This window comes from Psammomys obesus, unplaced genomic scaffold (assembly GCF_907164565.1).
Source record: "Psammomys obesus unplaced genomic scaffold, mPsaObe1.curated_primary_1811, whole genome shotgun sequence".
Taxonomy (NCBI): Eukaryota; Metazoa; Chordata; class Mammalia; order Rodentia; family Muridae; genus Psammomys; species Psammomys obesus.
The window spans coordinates 532,841-557,247 of record NW_026596445.1 but is presented as its reverse complement, the minus strand read 5'-3'; positions in this window follow the sequence as shown (position 1 = coordinate 557,247).

The window sequence follows — 24,407 nt, the reverse complement described above, 5'->3', positions numbered from 1 at the left end:
AGGGTGTTGTTGCCCATATTTCTTCCTTGGCCCTATTGTCTTTGGTATACAGGAGGACTTCTGATTTTTTTGAGTTGATTTTATGTCCAGCTACTTTGCTCAAGGTGTTTATCAGCTGAAGAAGTTCTATGGTGAATTTGGGGGGTCGTTTATGTACACTATCATATCATCTGCGAATAGTCATATTTTGACCTCTTCCTTTCCAATTTGTATCCTCTTGATCTTCTTTAGTTGCCTTATTTTTCTAGCTAGGACTTCAAGTAATATATTGAAGAGGTAGGGAGAGAGTGGGCAACCTTGCCCTGTTCCTGATTTCAGTGGGTTTGCTTTAAGTTTTTCTCCATTGAATTTGATGTTGGCTATAGACTTGCTGTATATTGCCTTTACTATGTTTAGTTACGTGCCTTGTATCCCTGATCTCTCCAAAACTTTAAAAATGAGTGTGTGATGGATTTTGTCACATGCTTTTTTGGCATATAAGGAGATGATCATATGGTTTTTCTCCTTCAGTTTATTTATATGGTCGATCACATTGATGGATTTCCATATGTTGTACCAACGTTGCATACCTGGGATGAAGCCTACTTGGTCATGGTGGATGATATCTCTGATGTGTTCTTGTATTCGGTTTGCAAGTATTTTCTTGAGTATTTTTGCATCAGTGTTCATAAGAGAGATAGGTCTGAACTTTTTTGTTGGGTCTTTGTGTGGTTTAGGTATCAAGGTGACTGTGGCTTCATAGAATGAGTTAGGTAATGTTCCTTCTGTTTCTATTTTGTGCAATAGTTTGAAGAGAATTGTGTTAGCACTTCTTTGAAGGTTTGGTAGAATTCTGCACTGAATACTTCTGGCCCAGGCCTTTTTTTGGAAAGGACAATGTTGATGACTCCTTCTATTTCCTTGGGGGATATCAAATTATTCAATCTTTCTATCTGATCTTGAGTTAATTTTGGTCACAAAAATTGTCCATTTATTTTAGATTTCCAAATTTTGTGGCATATTGGTTTTTGTAGTATAACCTAATGATTGTTTGGATTTTCTCAGTGTCTATAGTTATGTCCCCCCTTTTTTCTGATTTTAGTGATTTGGATAGTTTCTCTCTGCCTTTTAGTTAGTTTGGATAAGGGTTTGTTTAGCTTGTTGATTTTTTTTTAAAGAAGCAGCTCTTGGTTTCATTGATTCTTTGTATAGTTTTATTTGATTATAATTGATTCCAGCCCTGAGTTGGATTATTTCCAGCCGTCTGCTCCTCTTGGGTGTATCTGCTTCTTATTTTTTTTTCCCTAGGGCTTTCAGTTGGGCCATTAAGCTGCTTGTATGAGATGTTACAAATTTCTTTTTGAAGGAACTTAGTGCTCTGAATTTTCTTCTGAGCACTGATTTCATTATGTGCCATAAATTAGGGTATGTTGTACCTTCATTTTCATTGAATTCTAGGAAGTCTTTAATTTCTTTCTTTCTTTCTTAACTCAGCTGTCATTGAGTAGCAAGTAGTTCAGTTTCCGTGTGTGTGTAGGTTTTTTGCTAATTCCATTTTTGTTGATGTTCAGCTTTAGTCCATGGTGGCCAGATATGGTACAGAGGATTATTTTAATCTTCTTGTATCTGTTGAGGCTTGCTTTGTGACCAACTATATGGTCTATTTTTATGAAGGTTCTATGAGGTGCTGAAAAGAAGGTATACTCCTTTGAGTTTGGTTGAATAGTTCTGTGGATATTTATTAGGTCAATTAGAGTTAGGGCCTCTGTAAGTGCCTTTATTTCCCTATTTGGCTTCTGTCTGTCTAGATGTCCCTTTGTGAAAGTGGGGTATTGAAGTCTTCCACTATTAAGGTGTTGGGATTGATATGTGATTTAAGTTTTAATAATGTTTCATTTATGAATGTAGGCGCTCTTGTATTTGGGGCATAGATGTTCAGAATTGTAGTGTCTTCTTGGTAGGTTTTTCCTTTGATGAGAATGCAGTGCCCTTCCTCATCTTTTTTTGATTAATTTTTGTTGAAAGTCTATTTTCTTAGAAATTAAGATAGCTACCCCATCTTGTTTTCTGGGTTAATTTGCTTGAAAAAAAAATTCCAGCTCTTTACTCTGAGGTAGTGTTTATCTTTGTTGTAGAAGTGTGTTTCTTGGATGCAGCAAAATGTTGGCTCCTTTTTTGCAACCATTCTGTTAGTCTGTGTCTTTTTATTGGAGAGTTGAGTCCATTGACATTGATAGATAATACTGACCAATGAACATTAGTTCCTTTAATTGTTTAGTTGGTGGTCTTGCTGTGATTCATTGCTTCTTTTCTTTTCTTTTTTCTTTTTTTTTTTTGGGGGGGGAGGAAATTATCTGTATGTTATGTTTTCTTAGGTATAGATGTTTTTGTTGGATTGGAGGTTTCCTTCTGTATCTTCTGTAGGGTTGTTTTGCTGTATAGATGTTGCTTAAACTTAGTTTTGTCATGTAATATTTTGTTTTCTCCATCTATGTTGATTAAAAGCTTTGCAGGGTATAGTAGTTTGGGTTGGCATCTGCGTTCTCTTAAACTCTGCATGACACCTGCCCAAGGCCTTCTGACTTTCTTAGTTTCTGATGAGAAATCTGGTGTGATTCTGATAGGTCTACCTTTATTTGTTACTTGGCCTTTTTCCCTTGCTGTGTTTAATATCTTTTCTTTGTTCTGTAAATTTAGTGTTTTGACTATGATGTGATATGATGTGTTTCTTTTCTGGTCTAGTCTATTTGATGTTCTGTAGGCCTCTTGTATGTTTATAGATATCTCTTTCTGTAGGTTGGGAAAATTTACTTCTATGATTTTTTTGAAAATATTTTCTAGACCTTGGAGCCTGCAATCTTCTTTTTCTCAGTTACTATTATTCTTAGATTTTTGTCTTTTCATAGCATCCTTGATTTCCTGGATATTTTGAGTTTGGGACTTTTCTGATTATACTTTTTCTTTGAGAGAAGTGTCAATTTCTGCGACCATATCTTCAGCTCCAGAGCTTCTCTCTTCCATTTCTTGTATTCTATTTTTGATACTTACCTTCGCGGTTCCTGATCTTTTCTCCAAGTTCTCCAGCTCCAGGGTTTTCTCAGTTTGTGTTTTCTTTATTGATTCTAATTCTGTTTTCATGCCTTGTACCATTTCCTTCATCTGTTTGAATGTGCATTCCTGTCTCTCTAGTATGGTCTCTATTATTTTGTTCATTTCCTCTCTGTATGCAACTTGTGCTCTATTTGTTTGGCTTTATTTGCCTGTGTTTCTTTGAGAATTTTTTCATTTCCTCTTTCTTTGCTTCCACTTGTTTGGCCAAATCTTTGAGAGATTTTTCTGTTTCCTCTTTAATTGTCTGTATTCATATGGCTATTGCTCTGTGTGATTCGTTTGTTTCCTCTTTATGTGCCTCAAATAATTGGATAAGTATAGCTTTAAAGTCATTTTCCTGTGTTTCCGATGAATTGGTGTATCCATCAATTTGGGGGGTTGCTTCTGAAGCCATGATGTCCTGTTTTATGCTGGTAGTGATCTTTCGCCTACCCCTGGCCATTTGTTTATCCTTAACCTTCCCTGTTTGTTCCTGGATTCTGCAGTTCAGACTGATACTGTCTTTCTCTGGTGTCTGGAGAATTCCTCAGGAAGTTTAGAGAGGTCCTGTGGTTTCAGCGTGTGCGTTGGTGTTTCAGCTGTACTCTCAAGCAGGTTACATCAGCAAGGATCGGGGCATCCAGGCTCTCCACTCTCTGGTCTGGAACTGCTTAGTTATATGCAGGAGGACTGCTGCAGCTGCCTGGTTAGGAAGTCCAGTTTCAGCTACAGAATGGGATGCTGGTCCAGATGCCTTCTCGAAAGTCCTGGGGGCCTGCCACTGTGGTCTCCAGACCTGGGTGTCCCGGCTCCTGGTATGCCTAGTTTGTTTGGCGGGTCTGCTGGACTTTGGTGGGTATATAGCCCACTCTCTGTCACTGAGCGTTTGGGTGGGCCATACAGTCAGTGGCTGGGAGACCCTGCAGAGTAAGCATGCCGTCCCTAGGCAGTGAGTTCTGAGATGAGAATCTCAGTGAGCCAGCTGTGGACTGTGAGGAGGAGGAGGGAGGCCTGAAAAAGGGAAGTGCAGGGAGATCAAATGATCTTTTCTCTCCTTCCTGAAGAAGTCCACTAGTGACCTGAGACTACAGGTCTCAACTCCTGTGATGTTCCCTCATGCTCAGAAAGCCTACCGTCATTTCCCTGGATTTAGATGTCCTTCCAGTCACCAACTCCAGTGGTTCAGCTCCTCTTCCTCTCAGAAACTGTGTGCATTTGCCGCCGCCATCTTAGATCCCCTGATGTCTTGCTGTGTTTTTTCAGTTGCCTCGTTTGTTTATTTGTATGTTTAACACAACTGTAACACTTCACCTTTCCAAGTCCATCCCCTAAAACCTACTGTGTGTCTCTCGTGCTTTTATTTTCCTTTTTTAAAATTTTATTTTATTATTAATTATACTTTATTTACTTTGTATCCCCCCTCTAGTTCCCTCCCTAGTCCCCTCCCAATCCCTCCCTTCTTCCCCCTTCTCCACACATGCTCTCCCCAAGTCCACTGGTAGGGGAGGGTTTCTTTTTCTTTCTTCTGATCCTAGTCTGTTAGGTCTCATCAGGAGTAGCTGCATTGTCTTCCTCTGTGGCCTGGTAAGGCTGCTTCCCTGTCAGGGGGAGGTGATCAAAGAGCAGGCCAATCAGATTATGTCAGAGAGAGTCCCTCTTCCCATTACTATGTAACCCACTTAGACACTAAACTGCCATGGGCTACATTTGTGCAGGGGTTCTAGGTTATCTCCATGCATAGTCCTTGATTGGAGTATGAGTCTCTGGAAAGACCCCTGTGCTCAGATTTTTAGGATCTATTGCTGTCCTTGTGGACCTCCTGTCCTCTCCAGATCTTACTATTTCCCACTTCTTTCATAAGATTCCCTGCACTCTGCCCAAAGTTTGGCCTTAAGTCTCAACATCTGCTTTGATAATCTGCAGGGCAGAGCTTTTCAGAGGAAATGTAGTCTGAATACAGATCACCTGGAGGACATTTTTCAAGTACAGACTTATTCATTAAATAAGATAAGCACTTGTATTTCTCATTGTCCCCAAAATAACGTTTGGACATGGTTTTATTGCTACTGACTGGGTAGCAAAAGCCATGTTTATTCTCTCATTGTAGAAACTGACTGTGTGCTGTGCCTCTGATACTTTTCATCAACCAACAGAGCATAAAATTTGCATGTCTTTAGTTTAGGTACATAATACAGAACAAATATCCAACTCTTATACATATGAGAAGTACATATAGAGATGTTTTAGAGCTGAAAATAGAACAGTTAGTATAAAACAAGAGAAAAAGAAAGGTAAAAAATAATTGAAATAGCTTATGAATTCAAACGTTTTTCCCTTAATCTTGCTGCTCAGTTTTGTCCCCACTAGTTTCTGATTTTTGTTTTGTAAACCAATCTCAGTAAAATATTCAGCTTTTCATGGATAATTACAAAGGAAATAATCAAGACTAGATATAAATTAAAATATATTAGCATTCATGCAGCACTGTAAATGTCACTGCTATTTGCATATTCTGGAGCTAAAAGGTGTATAATATACAGATGAAAAAAATGAACTGCATTTTACTGGTTTCAAACACTGGCAGGCTAAATTATGTTTCAACATTTTGGAGTTGGAACTCTTTTACAATACAGGTAACTTGCTTCTGTTTAATTACCTATAAATCTTATGCTTAATATGTTTTTATGAATAGTAAAATTAAAATATTGCTGCCACCAACAGGATGTTTTAATTTCCATTACAACAAAATACAGATAAAAGTTTAAGAATAAAAACTTTAAGTAGTTGATGCATTAGGATATGATGAACATTCTACAAATGTTAAGCTTATAAAATCTTTTGCATATACATATGGATATATACAATGATTGTATCTTCCATACATGCCCAATTTTAATGCCACAAATTAATCTGATCAGTGGAAGATATGTGTCCACAAATTTCTGTGGGCTTTTTTTTATCAAAAATTAAGTCACAAAGTTTTGTCTCTTTGTTTTTATTCTTTCCCTACTCACAGTAAGTATTAGATCTAGTATGTTCAAAAGAGAAAAGAGAGTAGAGAGTTCATCTCATATTTTATATCTGTGAAAACATAAATTCAAAATCCTAAGTGTTTGCCCCGATACCATATAGCTCAAAAATTATAGAACCAGGACTTAATACTAGGCTCAAGTTCCCTTGATTTCTTATTTAGTGTTCTCTATATTCCAAGTAAGTGTGTGACAGGTAAGTATAAGAAGGAAATTACAGAAGTTCAAAAATAGTGACACAGACATACCATGAGCCCAGGCTAGGCTCTAAGTTAGTGCCACTTGGATCTTGCTATTCTTAAAATGGTATCACCCAAAACCAAAAATCTAAAAATAAAAAGTATGTAGGTATAAAGTTATTTTATACTGATTTCAAAATCCCTAAGTGAGACACTGAGGATAACTATTATATCATAAAATTATGTACTAGAAACAACTATATTCTTAACAAACCTTTAGATATGTGTCTTTCTGAGTGAGTGAAATTAGGTTTTTTTTATTTAACTTTTTTTAATTACACTTTATTCATTTTGTATCCCCCCATAAGCCGCTCCCTCCTCCCCTGCCGATCCCACCCTGCCTCCCCTTTCTGCATGCATGCCCCTCCCCAAGTCCACTGATAGGGGAGGTCTTCCTCTCCTTCTTTCTGATCTTAGTCTATCAGTTCTCATCAGAAGTGGCTGCATTGTCAGGGTTCTTTAGGTTTTAACTAAAAATCTAATGAAAAAACTTTCCCATACTGCATGATAATTTATGTGCTAAAATTGTATCTTCTGATCTCTCTGCTTGTCATCTCATTCTTGCAAAGGTAACTGCTGGATGGGTCACTAGCATTTTTGACAATTTCTTTTTTTATAAGATGTTTTTAATTTTAATTTATTTTTTAATAATTTATTCACTGTAAATCCCAGTTTTACCCATTACTTCATCTTCTCCCAATCCCTCTTTCCATCTTCTCCCTATCTGCTTCCCCTGGTACTCAGAAAGGAAAAGTCTTTATCCCCTTCCATCTGACTCCAGGCTATCAAGTCTCATCAGGACTGTCTGAGGTCCTCTTCCTCTGTGGCTTGACATGGCTGCCCATGACAAGGAAGAGATCAAAGTGCAGGCAACAGAGTCCATACTAGAGACAACCACTGCTCTCTCTGCTAGAGAACCCACATGGAGACTGAGCAGCTTGTGGGCTACATCTGAGCAGGGGTTCGATGGCCTCTTCATGCATAGGGCTTGGTTGATTCTATAGTCCCAGTAGACTCTGCTGGGACTAGATTTGTCCATTCTGTTGGTCTCCCTGTGGAGCTCTTGTCCTCTCCGAGTCCTTTGATCACCCCATTCTTACCTATGATTCCCTGTCCTATCAAATTGTATTGAAAATATATTTTATTACAGAGAATATTTTTTTCTTTTGTTTAAGAGACAGATGTATCATTATTTTAAAAATCACATTACAATGCGTTCGAAAATTGTGTATTTCCAAGAGATTGTTGGATTTCAATGATCATTTCATTAAAAAAGAAACATACTCTGCTATTTTACTTAATTTAAAATTAAATTTTTTGTATGAGGTAAGCTCAGAGGGCCCTACTATGTACAAAAGACAAATGGGCTGAATAAGAAGTTAGGAAAATTACACACTTCACAATAACCATAAAAAACATAAAGTACATTTGTGTGACTCTAACCATGCAAGTGAAAGGCCTTTATGGAAAAAAAAAACTTTAAGTCTCTGAAGAATGAAATTAAAGAAGATATCAGGAGATGGAAAGATCTGCCATGTTCATAGATCAGTAGAATTAAAATAGTTAAAATGGCCATCCTACCAATAGCAATATACAGATTCAATGCAATTCCCATCAAAATACTAACAAAATTCTTTAAAAAAAAAACTTGAAAGACAAATTCTCGATTTCATATGAAAATACAAAAAAAAAATTGTTAAAATAATCCTGTAGAAGACCAGATCATTTGGAAGTATCTCCATACCCGATCCAAACTGTACCAATAAAGCAACAGTAATAATAACTGCATGATACTGGCAGAGGAAGAAATTATAGGATCAATGGAATTGAATAGAAGACTCAGAAACAAACCCACACACCTACATAAACTTGATTTTTGACAAGGAAGCCAAAATAATACAGTGGAAAACATAATGTCATCAAAAAAATGGAGCTGGTCTAACTGGATGTCTAAATGTAGAAAACTGCAAATAGATCTATATTTATCACCCTGCACAAAACGAAAGTCCAAGTGGATCAAGGAAATCAACATAAAACAAGACACACTAAATTTGTTGGGAAAAAAAAAAACAGTGGGGAAGAACCTTGAACTCATTGGCACAGGAGTCTTATTGAACAGAACACCAAAGCACAGGCTCTAAGATCAACAATCAATAAATGAGACCTCTTGAAACTGAAAAGCTTCTGTAAAGCATAGGATGCTGTCATGAAAAAAAATCAACAGCCTATAGACTGGAAAAAGATCTTCACTTACTCTATTCTAACACACGTATAATTTTCAGAATATATGAAGAAATTAAAAAGTTAAACATCATCAAAACAAGTAATCCAATTTAAAAAATGTGGTACAGCACTAAAGAGAGAATTCTGAATAGAAGAATATTGAATGACAGACCAACACTTAAAGAAATATTCAGAGCTCCACAAAGTGAGCAGCAGAATCAAAAAATCTGGGCACAGGGGTCTTTTCTGAGACAGATATTCCAAACAAGGACCATGCATGGAGATAACTTAGAACCCTTGCACAGAAGTATCCCAAGGCAGCTCAGTATCCAAGAGGGTTCCCCAATAATAAGATCACAAACTATCTCTGTCATGAGCTTATGGGTTGGCTCTTGGATCACCTACAGCTAAGGGGGAGCAGCCTTGCCAGGCCACAGAGGAAGACAAAAAAATCCAGTCCTGATGAGACCTAATAGACTATGGTCAGATGGAAGGGGAGGAAGACCTCCCCTATCATTGGACTGGGGGAGGGTCATAGGAGAAGAAGAAGGAGGGAGAGGATAGGGGAGGGGGATACAGCTGTTATACAAAGTGAATAAACTGTAATTCATAAAATTAAATAGTAAAAAAAAATATTCATTGCCCTTATTCAGGTGGCAGATGCAAATAAAACAACCCTGAGATTTCACCTTACACCCACCAGGATGGCTAAGATCAAAAACTCAAGGGATGACACATGCTGGAAAGGATGTTTAGAAAGGGGAACCTTCTTCCATTGCTGGTGGGAATGTAACCTTGTACAACCACTTTGGATATCAGTCTGTTGCTTTCTCAGACAATTAGGAAATAGTGCTACTGCAAGATCCAGCTATACCACTCATAGGCATATGTTTGAAATATGCTCAACTATACAACAAGGATATTTGCTCAACCATTTTCATAGGAGCTCTATTTGTAATAGCCCAGAATCTGGAAAAAACCCAGATGTCCCTCAACTGAGGAATGGAGAAAGAGATTGTGGTACATCTACACAATGAAATACTACTCAGCTATTTAAACAAGGAAGTCATGAAATTTGCAGGCAAGTGGATGGAACAAGTGATCATTCTAAATTAGGTAATCCAGAAGCAGAAAGACACACATGGTATATACTCACTTATAAATGTTTATTAGACATATAACCTAGGATAAAAATTCTAAAATCTATACTCCAAAAGAGACATGATAGGCTAGGGTTAGATAGATAGAAGTGGAGGAGGACCTCCCCTATCAGTGGACATGGAGAGGGACATGGGAGGAGATGAGGGACAGATGGTGGTATTGGGAAGGGAAGAGGGAATGGGTTGCAATTGAGATTCATAGTGAATTAACTGTAATTAATATAAAAAATAATACCAAAGAAGATAAACAATAAGGAAGACCATAGTGAAGATGCTCAATCTTCATTCATAAGGGAAAACTTGATAGACATTAGAAGAAGAAGACTAGGAACAGTACAGAAGCCTACCCCAGAGGGCCTCTGAAAGACTCTACTGATCAAGGTATCAAAGCATACACAAACTTTGGGCCTAATGCATGGAATGTTATGAAAGAAGGAGGAAATAGAAAGACTTAGAGGTAACAGGAGCTACAAAATTAGAATGACAGATTAAAAAAATAAAAAATAAAAAAAACTGAGCCCTGAGGGCCCTGAGGGCCCTGAGGGCCCTGCAGAGACTGATAACCCAACCAAGGGCCATGCATGGAAGGAACCTAAAACCCCTGCTCACAAGTACCCCATAGACTCTGTCTCTAGGTAGGTTACCTAATAAGGGGAGCAGGGGCTGTATCTGGCATGAACTGAGTGGCAGGCTATCTGATGACTTCCCCCTGGGGGATGCAGCCTTGCTAGACCACAGAGGAAGACAATGCAACAAGTTCTGAAGAGACCTGATATATTTGGGTCAGATAGAAGGGCAGGAGATCCTCCCCTATAAGGGGACTAGAGGAGGGGCATAGGGGGAGAAGAAGAAGGGAGGGTGGTATTATGGGAAGATGAAGAAGGAATTAACAGCCAGGAAACAAAGTGAATAAATTGTAATAAATAATAATGATTGAAATAAAAATTTAAATACTTACAATTAATTTCACTTTGTATCCTAGCTGTAGTGCCCTCCATCTTCTCTCCCAATTCCACCCTCTCTCCCTTTTCTCCACCCTTGCCCTTCCCCCAGTCTCGGAAAGGGGCAGTCCTACTCACCTTCCATAAGACCCTAGACTATTAGATCTCAACTGGACTGGATGTGTTGTCTTCATCTGTGTTCTAGGTAGGCTGTTCCCCACTAAGGTGGAGGTGATCAAAGAGCCAGATACTGAGTTCATGTCAGAGAGAGCCCCTGTTCCCCTTAGTAGGAAACCCATTTGGAAACAGAGCTGCCATGGGCTGCATCTGTGAAGTGGTTCTAGGTTATCTACATGCATGGTCCTTGGTTGGAGTATCAATCTCAGAAAAAGACCCCTGTGCCCAGATATTTTGGTTTTCTTACACTTCTTGTGGAGCTCCTGTCCCTTCCATGTCATTCTGTCTCCTACTTCTTTCATAAGATTACGTGCACTCTGCCCAAAATTTGGCTATGAGTCTCAGCATCTGCTTTGATACACGGCTGGGTAAAGAGGCCCTCTACGGTAGGCTCCTGTTCTGTTCCCTGTTTTCTCTTTCTTCCACTGGCCATCCCATTTGCTTTTATGAATAAGGACTGATCATCTTACTTAGGATCCTCCTTCTTGCTTAGCTTCTTTAGGTATACAGATTTACTGTGTTTATCGTATAAGTCTAATATCCACTTATTAGTGAGTAGGTACCATGTTGATCACTCTGCTTCTAAAATTCCTTACTTAGGATAATCTTTTTTAGTTCCCAGAACTTGCCTGCAAATTTCAACATTTCATTCCTTTTAATTTTGCAAATGCACACCAATTTTTGTATCCATTCCTCCATTGAGGGACTTCAGGGTTGAGGCCTTTGATCCACTTGGAATTTAGTTTTCTGCAGAGTCATAAGTATGGATCTACTTGAATTTTTCTACATGTGGACAACCAGTTAGACAAGCCCCATTTGCTGAAGATGCTATATTTTTTTCCATTGTGTGGTTTTTGCATCTTTGTGAAAAATTCAAATATCTGTAGGTATTGTGGGTTTATTTCTAAGTCTTCTATATGATTCCATTGATACACCATACTTTTCCTATGCCAGTACGATGTAGTTTTTATTACTGTTGCTCTGTAGTTCAGCTTGAGATCAGGGATGGAGATACCTCCAGAAGATCTGTTGTTCTATAGGATCGTTTTAGCAGTTCTTATTTTTTTTAATTTTTTCCATATGAAATTGAGAATTGTTCTTTCAAGCACTGTAAAGAATTTTGTTGGTATTTTGATGAGAATTGCATTGAATCTGTAGATTCAGCTTTTGGCAGGAAGGCCATTTTCACTATGTTCTATGAACCTGGGTCATCTTTCTATCTTCTGATGTCTACTTCTGTTTCTTTCCTCAGAGAATTGAACTTTTTTTCAAACATGTCTTTCACTTACTTTGTTAGACCAAAGGCACTTTTCACACCAAGGCACTGTATGTTATTAGTGGCTATTGTGAAGGGTGTAGTTTCCTTAATTTTTCTGAGCTCTTAATCTTTCATATACAGGAAGACTACTGATTTTTTTTTTTTAGTTAATTTTGAATCCAGCCACTTTGCTGAAGGTGCTTATCATCTGAAAGATTTCTCTGGTTGAATTTTTGGGGTCACTCATGTATACTATCATATCATCTGCAAATAGTGATACTTTGACTTCTTCCTTTCTGATTTGTATCAGCTTGATTTCTTTTTGTTATATTTTTGCACTAGGTAGGACTTCAAGTACTACTTTGAAGAGATATGGAGAGAGTAGGTAGCCTTCCCTTGTCCCTGATTTCGTGAGGTTGATTTAAATTTTTCTATTTCGTTTGATGTTGGCTCTATGTTTGTTGTATATTGTCTGTACTATGTATACATATAAGCCTTGTATCTCTTATCTCTCCAAGACATTAAATATGAATGAGTGTTAGATTTTGTCAATTTTTTTTGGCTTCTAAGGAGATGATCATGTAGTTTTTCTCCTTCAGTTTGTTTATATGTTGAATTACATTGAGAGATTTCCATATATTAAACCACCACTACATGCCTGGGATTAAGCCTACTTGGTCATGGTGGATGATAACTTTTATGCATTCTTGAATTTAGTTTGTGAGTATTTTATTGAGTAATTTTGCATCAATGTTCAAAGAGTGATGGGTTTGAAATTCTATTTTTTGTTGGGTCTTTGGTTTAGGTATCATGGTGAATGTGGCTTCATAGAATGAGTTTGGTAATGTTTTTTTTTTTTCTGTTTCTATTTTTATGGAATAGTTTGAAGAGAATTGGAGTTAACTTTTCTTTGAAGATCTGCTAGAATTCTGTCCTGGAAACATCTGGCCCTGGGATCTTTTGGGAATGGAGACTTTTGAGGACTGCCTCTATTTCCTTGAGGAATAAAGAATAATTTATTCTATTTACCTCACCTTGATTTAATTTTAGTAGATTGAATCTAACAAGAATATTGTCCATTTCTGTTAGATTTTCAAATTTTGTGGCATATAGGCTTTTGTAGTAAGACCTAATGATTTTGGAGATTTCCTCAGTGTATGTCATTATGTTCCCCTTTTCATTTCTAATTTTCCTGATTTGAATAGTTTCTCTCTGCCTTTTACTGAAGTTGGCTAAGAGTTTGTCTATCTTGTTAATTTTCTCAAAGAACCAGCCTTTGGGTTCATTGATTCTTTGAATTGTTTTCTTTGTTTCTAATTCATTCAGCTCTGAGTTTAATTACTTCCAGCCGTCTACTCCTCTTGGGTGTGTCTGATTCTTTATTTTCAATGGGATTTTATGTTGGCAGTTAAGTTAAGTTGCTTGCATGAGATGTCTCAAACTTCTTTCTGGAGGTACTCAGGGCTATGAACTTTACTCTTAGCACTGCTTTCATTATGTCCCATAAGTTTGGATAAGTTGTGCCTTCATTATCATTGAATTTTAGGATGTCTCTAATTTCTTTTTTTCATTTCTTACCTCACCAAGCTGTCTTTGGGTAGAGAGTTGTTTAGTTTCCATGTGTATGTAGGCATTTTGTTATTTCTGTTACTGTTGAGGTCTAGTTTTAGGCCATGGTGGTCTGATAAGATACAAGGGGTTATTTTGATCTCCTTGTATCTGTTGAGGCTTGCTTTGTGAGCGACTATACGGTCAGTGTTTGAGAATGTTCCATGAGGAGGTATATCATGAGATGGTATACTCTTTTGAGTTTGGGTGAAAAGTTCTGTAGACATCTATTAGGTCCATTTGAATTAGGGCCTCTGTAAGTGCCATGATTTCCCTATTTTGTTTCTGTCTCAATCATTTGTCCCTTGGTGAGAGTGGAGTGTTGAATCTTCCACTATTAAGGTGTTGGGATCGATGTTTGATTTCATCTTTAATGTTTTTTCATTTAAAAATGCATGTGCTATCGTGTTGGGGTATAGGTGTTCAGGATTATGATGTCCACCTGGTTGATTTTCCCTTTGATGACAATGAAGTGCCCCTCCTCATTTGTTTTGATTAATTTTGTTTCAAAGTTATTTAATATTATGATAGCTACCCCAGCTAGTTTGTTTAAAAAACTTTTTTCCTGCCGTTTACTCTGAAGTAGTGTTTATCTTTTCTGCAGAGATATGTTTTTTTTGGATGCAACATAATGTTGGATCCTGTTTTGCAATCATTCTGTTAGTCTGTGTCTTTTTTATTGGAGTGTTGATTCTATTGATGTTGATAAATAATAGGAATCAATGAATGTTCTTTTTATTTTGGAGTTGGTGTTGTTACTGTGTTTCTATGCTTGTCTCCTTTTTATTTTTTATTGTGAAGTTATCTACCTCATGTGTTTTCTTGGGTGTAGTTGATTTCATTAGATTGGAATTTTTCCTCTAGCATCTTCTATAGGGCTGGGTTGCTGTGTAGATATTGTTTAAGTTTAGTTTTGTCATGGAACATTTCATTTTCTCTCTCTATGTTGATTGAAAGCTTTGTTGGTGATAGTAGTCTGGCTTGGCATCTGTGGTTTCTTAGAGTCTCCATGACATCTGCCCAGGCCCTCTGGCATTCACAATTTCTGTTGAGAATTCTGTTTTGATTCTGATAGGTCAACCTTTATATGTTACTTTCTCTTTTTCCCAAGCTGCTTTTAATATTTTTTTCTTTGTTCTATAGACTTAGTGTTTTGACTATTATGTGACATGAAGAGTTTCTTTTCTGTTCTAGTCTATTTGATTTTCTGTAGGCCTCTTGTATGTTTATGGACATCTCTTTCTCTAAGTTGGTCAATTTTTCTTCTATGATTTTCTTGAAAATATTTTCTGGACCTTGGAGCCTGGAACCTTCTTTTCTGTCTATTCCAATTATTCTCAGATTTTGTCTTTTCATGGTGTCCTTGATTTCTTGGATGTTTTGTGTTTGGGACATTTCTGATTTTATTTTTTATTTGAGAGTTGTATCAGTCACCGATCACGAAGGCTCCTTCTAGGGTTAGGTGCTGCCTGCCTCAGCTGCTGACCTGGGAGGCTCATACTGCAGCCGCCTCTATAGTCTCAGTCACATTTCATGGCGGCTTGTTCTTGGGGCAACCACTGCAGCCTTTGCCAATCAGGGAGGCCCATTTGGGGCATAGGCCATTCCTGCAGCCTCTGCTCAGCAGTGAAGACTGTGCTTGCACGAAGGGGAAGTGCGGGTGGATTAAATTGTGACCATTCTCAGTCCTAGGAGACATTCAAGACTGAAAAGGATCTTAAATATACCAGCTCAAGGGTTGTCCCATCTCCCCCAAGACATCCCAGTGTCAATATTCTGGCTTCACCTGCCCCTCCACTCACTAATTTTGGAGTTTCTTATCCTGTGTCCATCAGATATTGTGTGTGCTGGTTGCTACAATCTTGGACTCCTTCCAAAAATAAAAAAAATAAAGTAAATTAAATTTGTGTAATGGATATGTTACATGTGTGTGTGTATGTGAGTGCATGCATGTGTATGTGTATCCATAAGTGTTAGTGAGTCATTCTTTAAAGTTATTTTCATTATACGCCAAATATGTCCATCAGTATAATGATTTTCCACATTTTATCTGACGGAAGACAAAAGATATTTTTAGTTAACTTCAGCTTTATCTTTTCTATACTTCATTTTCTGTGAAAATATGTAAAATTTCCAGCACAAAGTTACATGATAACTTCACAGTTATAGGGTTTTCAGGTTCAAAACTTTCTTGAATTTGAAGTACTTATTTATATGAGAAAATACTTTTTTATATTTTTCCGGAGTTTAAGATTAAATTTTATAGGTGTGTGGGTTTATTTCTGGGTCTTCTATGTGGTTCCATTGATCCTCCTTTCTGTTTCTATGCCAATACCATGCAGTATTTATTACTGTTGCCCTGTAGTACAGCTTGAGATCGGGGATAGAGATACCTCCCGATGATCTGTTGTTGTACAGGATCGTTTTGGAGATTCTGGGTGTTTTGTTTCTCCATATGAAGCTGAGAATCTTTTTTTCAAGGTCTGTAAAGAATTGAGTTGGTATTTTGATGGGAATTGCATTGAATCTGTAGATTGCTTTTGGCAGGATGGCCATTTTCACAATGTTAATCCTACCAATCCATGAGCACGGGAGATCTTTCCATCTTCTGAGATCTTCTTCAATTTCTTTCTTCAAAGACTTGAAGTTTTTCTCAAACAGGTCTTTCACTTGCTTGGTTAGAGTCACACCAAGGTACTTTATGTTCTTCGTGGCTATTGTGAAGGGTGTTGTTTCCCTAATTTCTTTCTCAGCCTTTTTGTCTTTGGTATACAAGAGGGCTTCTGATTTTTTTGAGTTGATTTTGTATCCTGCCACTTTGCTGAAGGTGTTTATCAGCTGAAGAAGTTCTCTGGTTGAATCTTTGGGGTCGCTCATGTATACTATCATATCATCTGCAAATAGTGACACTTTGACCTCTTCCTTTCCGATTTGTATCCCCTTGATCTCCTTTAGTTGTCTTATTGCTCTGGCTAGGACTTCAAGTACTATGTTGAAGAGATATGGAGAGAGTGGGCAGCCTTGTCTTGTCCCTGATTTCAGAGGGATTGATTTAAGTTTCTCTCCATTGTGTTTGATGTTGGCTATAGGCTTGCTGTATATTGCCTTTACTATGTTTAGGTATGTGCCTTGTATCCCTGATCTCTCCAAGACTTTAAACATAAATGGGTGTTGGACTTTGTCAAATGCTTTTTCAGCATCTAAGGAGATGATCATGTGGTTTTTCTCCATCATTTTCTTTATGTGGTGGATTACATTGATGGATTTCCGTATGTTGAACCACCCTTGCATTCCTGGGATGAAGCCTACTTGGTCATGGTGGATGATATCTTTGATGTGTTCTTGGATTCGGTTTGCAAGTATTTTATTGAGTATTTTTGCATCAATGTTCATAAGAAAGATAGGTCTGAAGTTCTCTTTTTTTGTTGGATCTTTGTGTGGTTTAGGTATCAAGATGACTATGGCTTCATAGAATGAGTTTGGTAGTGTTCCTTCTATTTCTATTTTGTGGAATAGTTTGAGGAGAATTGGTGTTAGTACTTCTTTGAAGGTCTTGTAGAATTCTGCGCTGAAGCCATCTGGTCCAGGGCTTTTTTTGGAGGGGAGACTGTTAATGACTGCTTCAATTTCCTTGGGAGATATAGGGCTATTCAGTCTTTCTACCTGATCTTGACTTAATTTTGGTAGATGGAATCTGTCAAGAAAGTTATCCATTTCATTTAGATTTTCAAATTTTGTGCCATATAGGCTTTTGTACTATGACCTAATAATCGTTTGGATTTCCTCAGTGTCTGTAGTTATGTCCCCATTTTCCTTTCTGATTTTGCTGATTTGACAAAGAAGCCAAATCCATTCAATGGAAAAAAGACAGCATCTTCAACAAATGGTGCTGGACCAACTGGATGTCTACATGCAGAAAAATGAAAATAGATCCATATTTATCACCCTGCACAAAACTAAAGTCCAAGTGGATCAAGGACCTCAACATAAAACCAGATACTCTAAATCAGTTGGAAAAAAAAGTGGGGAACAGCCTAGAACTCATTGGCACAGGAGACAACTTCCTGAAAAGAACACCAACAGCACAGGCTCTAAGAGCAACAATCAATAAATGGGACCTCATGAAACTGAAAAGCTTCTGTAAAGCAAAAGACACTGTCATCAAAACAAATAGACAGCCTACAGATTGGGAAAGAATCTTCACCAACCTTTTATCTGACAGAGGGCTAATATCCAGTATATATAAAGAACTAAAGAAGCAGAAAAGCAACAAACCAAGTAATCCACTTAAAAAATGGGGAACACAGCTAAACAGAGAATTCTCGAAAGAGGAACATCGAATGGCAGAGAAACACTTAAAGAAATGCTCAACCTCATTAGCCATTAGGGAAATGCAAATCAAAACGACCCTGAGATTTCACCTTACACCCATCAGAATGGCCAAGATGAAAAACTCAAGTGATAGCACATGTTGGAGAGGTTGTGGAGAAAAGGGAACCCTCCTCCATTGCTGGTGGGAATGTAAACTGGTTCAACCACTTTGGAAGTCAATCTGGCACTTGCTCAGACAACTAGGAGTAGTGCTACCTCAAGACCCAGCTATAACACTCCTAGGTATATACCCAAAATTTGCTCAAGTACACAACAAGGACATTTGTTCAACCATGTTCGTAGCAGCTTTATTTGTAATAGCCAGAACTTGGAAACAACCCAGATGTCCATCAACGGAGGAATGGATACAGAAATTGTGGTATTTTAACACAATGGAATACTACTCAGCAATCAAAAAGGAGGAAATTATGAAATTGCAGGCAAGTGGTGGGATCTAGAAAAGATCATTCTGAGTGAAGTATCCCAGAAGGAGAAAGACAAACTTGGTATATACTCGCTTATATAGACCTACAAGATATGATAAACATAATGAAATCTACATACCTAAAGAAGATAATCAAGAAAGTGGACACAGACGAAGGTGATAAATCCTCATTTAGAAAGACAAATGGGATGTGCATTGAATGTATGACAGGAGTCTACCACAAAAGGCATCTGAAAGACTCTACCTAGCAGTGTTTCAAAGCAGAGACTCATAACACTAAGACTCATAACCAAACCCTCGGCAGAGTGCAGGGAATCATATGAAAGAAGGGAAGTTAGTATGATATGGAAAGGATAGGAGCTCTACAAGGACCAAATATATCTGGGCACAGGGTCTTTTCTGAGACTGACACTCAACCAAGGACCATCTATGGATATAACCTAGAACTTCTACTCGGATGTGGCCCGTGGTAGCTCAGTAACCAAGTAGTTTTCCAAAGTAAGGGGAACAAGGACTATTTCTAACAGGATCTCAAGGGCAGGCTGTTTGACACCCCCCCCCCCCCCCGGGGAGGAGCAGTCTGTTAGGCCACAGAGGAGGACTTTGCAGCCAGCCCTGAAGATACCTGATAAAACAGGGTCAAATGAAATGGGAGGAGGTCCTCCCCTATCAGTGGACTTGGAAAGGGGCAGGGAGGAGACCAGGGAGGGAGTGTGGGGTTGGGGAGGGAATGAGGGAGCGGGATACAGCTGGGACACAGAGTTAACAAAATGTAACTAAAAAGAAAAATAAAATTAAAAAAAAAGATTAAATTTTAAATTTGTTCTTTGTATTTTTCCATTGTTCAATGAATGAGTATAAAACAAGAAAAGAGGTTATTATTTCAACATTTTAGTTGAATATTTTGGCATATAATTGAGGTTTGAGGGGATTCATCTGTTTCTGAACAAACTGAAAAACAGAGAAAAAAAAGTTAGGTTCAAAATAATATGACTTTCACTATTGCTAAAGGGTAAGACTGGTAGGCATGTTAGTAGCAAAATTTATAGTTAGACTCTAATTCATTGATTCAGAGAAACAGCACTAAACCAAAAGTTACCTTCTGTTAAATGTTAGACCAAAATGTAACTACCTTTAGCAGAGAAAAACATATAGCTATGCCAAGTCTAGCAGTTGTTCACCAATCAGATAATAAGCAGCAATGTCCTGGGGGCAAAAACATTAAAAGAGTTAAAGGTGCTCTGAATGGGTGTTTTAGGCATTAAACAGTTCTTCAAAACTGTCATTATTAAGATTGTGTATGCTTCTTTCACAAGCTGCTCTACAATAATAGAGGTTTTTTTTATTGGAACGAAATGTTTACTCTTCAAAAGAGGAGCTAGGGAAAAATCAAAATTTTACAATTTCACAGCTTTGGTTTTTGTCATCAAGCAGTAATTTTCTTTCAGTATTTCCCATCTTCCTATACTCATGAATCTGTGGACTATACTTGATTATAAAACATGGATTTTTTTGTTGTTTGCAATGTGGTAACTATCTTTTGAAAGAAAAAAAAATACATGTATCTGATACCTCGGTACATATATAGGTTATTTTAATCACAAATGATAATTTAGTTTTGAAAGCAGAAGAAAAAATTAACACGTTCTTCAGGGATGTTTTATATCTTCAGAACATATTTTCTTCTTTCTTTAAATTTAATATTTCTCTTACAGGACATAAGCAACAAAGAAATCTGTACATTGAGAAAGAAACTGCTGTAAATCACTGTCAACTCACTCAGGCACAAAAGCAGATGACCTTGCACTCTGGGAAGCATTGAGTGTATTGAATCCACTGATGATCCTTTTGTCTTCTGGACAAAAGGGTAAAGAGCAGTGGGAGGTGTCTTCAGTGTTGGAACTTTGGAACAAATTGAAAAAAAGATAAATTACTAGGAGAAAGATGAAAAACTACAATAGATATTATTTGACTAATACTCTTGAAAAGAAACCATCTGGGATAGTTTGGTAAAACTTCCTTAATGAAAATTTGATCCTTGCAAATAATAAAAATTGCATATATGTGTACTATATATTTATAACTGTCCTATGAAATATGCTAAGAGTTGCTCTTTTAACCCAACAGCGTAAAGTTACTTCTTCTATTTTATCTCTAGGCTTTCTTACTCAAACTGATATTTCTAGAAGCATTATATATTATAATGGAATTCTAATGTAAAACTATTTGTATGTCTCAAGAATTTGAGCTATTTATTTGCTTTTGAGAACCAACTAGACTTTTTACATACAATTGTTGATTTTAAAGCTTGCACAAATATTATTCATTAAACTATCATGCCTAGTTTAATAATATCTTCCATTTTATTTACAATCATTTAAAATGTTGAGTGTTCTATTAAAATGTGGTACATTGGGTACTAAATATGTCCTTTTTTCTGAAAAAAAAAAAATCTTTGTATTAGAAAGTGCTGATTCATATTTTTTTCAGTCCTAATCTTTGGATCTTTCAACATTTTCTAAATTAGATTGATTTGCCTAATGAGTGCCTTACACTTCAGGAAACAAATGTGGTGTAGTTTTATTTTCCATGAATCTCTCTCTCCTTATTAAACTAATGCAAGGAACATGCATTAACTTACTCGGCTAAAATATGTTAACAAAAGAGTCAAGCCAGAAAACATTAATGATTTTCTAACTTAGTTTGATCTTCTAATAATCTAGGTAAGGTTCAGAGTTCCTAACAAAGTGAGAAAATTATTGGGAGAGCTTGTTAAAATAAAGGTTAAATCTGTGAAATTCTGCTATATAAATGAAAAAATATATATAAAGCATTTTATGGAAAACTACAGAATATTTTCTGGCAATGACTCATCATTCACTTTTCTGTCCCAAGAATAACCTTTAATAGTTAAACCTTGTCTTAAAAAAAAACAAAAACAAACAAGCAAAAAGCTGCATGAATAAATAAATAAAATAACTGGAGAGTTAGTAGCATAGATTCTGGAATGTCAAGAATTCAAGGATATTCAAGAATTACACATTTTTCATCTTTTATTTGTTATCATGTTAAGTCAGTTAATTTCATTTAGCTTCTATTTCCCACCCTATATCCTCATGATGATACTACTCTTATTGATAAGAGCACATATGTACATACTCATATACATGTGTATATATATATGTATACTTCATGAACTTTTTTGACAGATAGTAATCATGGAAATGAAATAATGTTTACTGAACAGCTGCATGTCAAACACTGTGGTAGGTATTTGGGGAATATTTTAGTCATTTTTGATAAGTGTATATAGGTTAGGTGGGTACCCTGGGCTAAGTGATAGCAAGCTTTGTTAGTATATCTAAGGTCCTCTGTTTGATTGCAAAGACTATAAAGAAAGTGATTTGCAAAAGGCAGAAAGAGAGAGATAGAGAGAGAGAGAAAGAGAAAAGAGAAAGAAAGAAAGAAAGAAAGAAAGAAAGAAAGAAAGAAAGAAAGAAAAATAGAAACAGAGAGGAAGAGAAGGGAGGCAGCAAGATAAATAGAGAAAAGATAACTACATGGTTATTAAAATTGTTATTTTATAAACAGAAGAACTGAAATTTACGAATTACTCAAAAACCACCAGGTAGTAAGTGATCATTCTCATATTAGAATCCAAGAATCCAGTGCAAGTTTATGTGATGAGAAAATCCAAACACTTTTTCACTATATCATTAGTTTCTTACATGCAAGTAATGAGTACTGATGGAGAAGAGGTAGAAAAGATCTATTTGAACAAATTCACCGTTGCCTATTTACATTTTGTTCCAGCACAGCATTGTATACATTTACATTGAGATCTAAATCTTATAGTTTTGATTTCTACCTCAGCTAGAAAGAAAACACTTTTTTAACAGTTCTTTTCGACAAAATAGATATGATTAGAATTAGAAATTTTTCAGTATTTATACCTCAATTTAACAGATATTTACCAGATTACATTTATGTTATTCATTGTGTTAGGTGGTGTAGACAAAGAACATTTCAAAAACCATTAGAGAAAAATTAACTAAGTATAATCCTGAGGAAACAAACAAACAAACACAAACAAAAACAATAGCTACCTTTGATGAGTTACTTGTATTAGGACTTGTAGAGAAGGGAGAAGCAAAAGAAACCTTATACAGAAGAGTTTTCTATTTTCTTTCTAGTTCTTAAAACCAAATGGTACCTCTGATAATTACTCCTTTGTGTAGAGAATCAACAAAAACAGTTGCCCCAAATCACCTCAGTTCAATTTTCCAAGGGAGTAATTGCCCAAAACCTAGTACCTAAAGGATTGGGAATCTAAAACCATAGGAGGCCGTAACATTCTGACATATCTTTCCATGAAATGTTCATCTTAACAGTTCCTTCACATTAAAAAAAAAAAAAAGACTGGGTCTATTTTAATTAGGTTAAGAAAGATTAACAATCCTTTAAGTTGTTTTATCCTCTTTATATTTATTTATTTATTTAGTAATTCCTTTTGTATCCTAGCTATAGCTCCATCCCTCTTATTCTCCAAGTCCCACATTTTTGTCCACTTCATACCATACTTTTCTAAATATCACAAGGATGAAAAACAATAAAGAAAGAGAAGAGTTATTTTGAAAAGCCATAGCAAGAAAAGGAAGATGATTTTCTTCTAGTCAGGAGATCACAGAATCAAAATTACAAAGTAACACATAAGCTAAGGCTTCTTTTCTACTAGTATTCATCATGAATGAAGGATTTTCATTGCTGATAGCTAGCTGACTGCATCCCCAGCATGAAATAAGTTTTGTTAGGATTCTGTTCAATTAAAAGGCATTATTGTTAAAAATGTGAGCCCCAAATTAACTTCAAATATATGTAGACACTCCATTTTATTTATTTCCTATTTTTGAATTTCACACCCCAAAAAAGCTGACTGCTTATTGGACACTTAGAAATGAATAACAAATTCATGGACAAGGAAGAAAACATTAAAATATAAATGGAAGCAATCTAGCTCCACCTATTCCAAAGTATAAGAGAAGGAAAGTATGTCCTGCTGAAATAGTTAAGTAACAATTTACCTGTCTGTATTTCATTTCATTGAATGCCAAAGCTGCCAACTCTATCTTTGTGTGTGTCCTTTTGATTGTGTTACATTTTCAAAAACCTAAAATGCTCTAAATTGCTGAAATTTTACAGAAAGTTCTAAATAATACATTTGGTACAAATTTAAATTATAATACAAGGGGAGAGAAGACCAAGATGGCTGCTAACAACTCACACTATATTTGAATGGCAAAGGATCCTAAACTCCAAAATTGGTGATGGGGGATAGGGGCAGCTGAAGCCAGAAAAACGACATTGAGACTTCCTAGGGGAGGGCAGAGGACAACCTGCAAGCTGGGCCAATTGAGATCCAGGTCACAAGGGGTCTTCTCCTAGGACCTAGAGTGGCAAATATTCAACCTCCTTGCACTTCCCAGTGCCCCAGTCACTGGCTTCCCTGAGGCAGCAGTAGTAGCCCCAAGCAGGATCCTCCCTGCTCTGTGACTGAAGCTGCAGGGCAGCCAATGTAGGGGCCTCCCATGTCTGCAGCTGTGGCAGACAACAGCTGTCCCAAGAAAGAGCCTCTGTACTGGGTGACTGAAACAGCAGAGGCAGTGGAAGAGTTACCCAAGAACGGGGCTCCCTGCCCAACAAACAAACAGTGGACACCACTGTGGTGACTGATCTGCACTTTCATTTGTCCCTGCAGGCACAATTCTGAGAGTAGAGAACAGGGGGAAACGCTGTGCTTTCTGATTAGGCATGCAAGCAAGCGAATGTACCTATTCTAAGCAGCCTACTCTAGCAGCCAGATATCAGGTCCCTCCCACCCACACCCTCA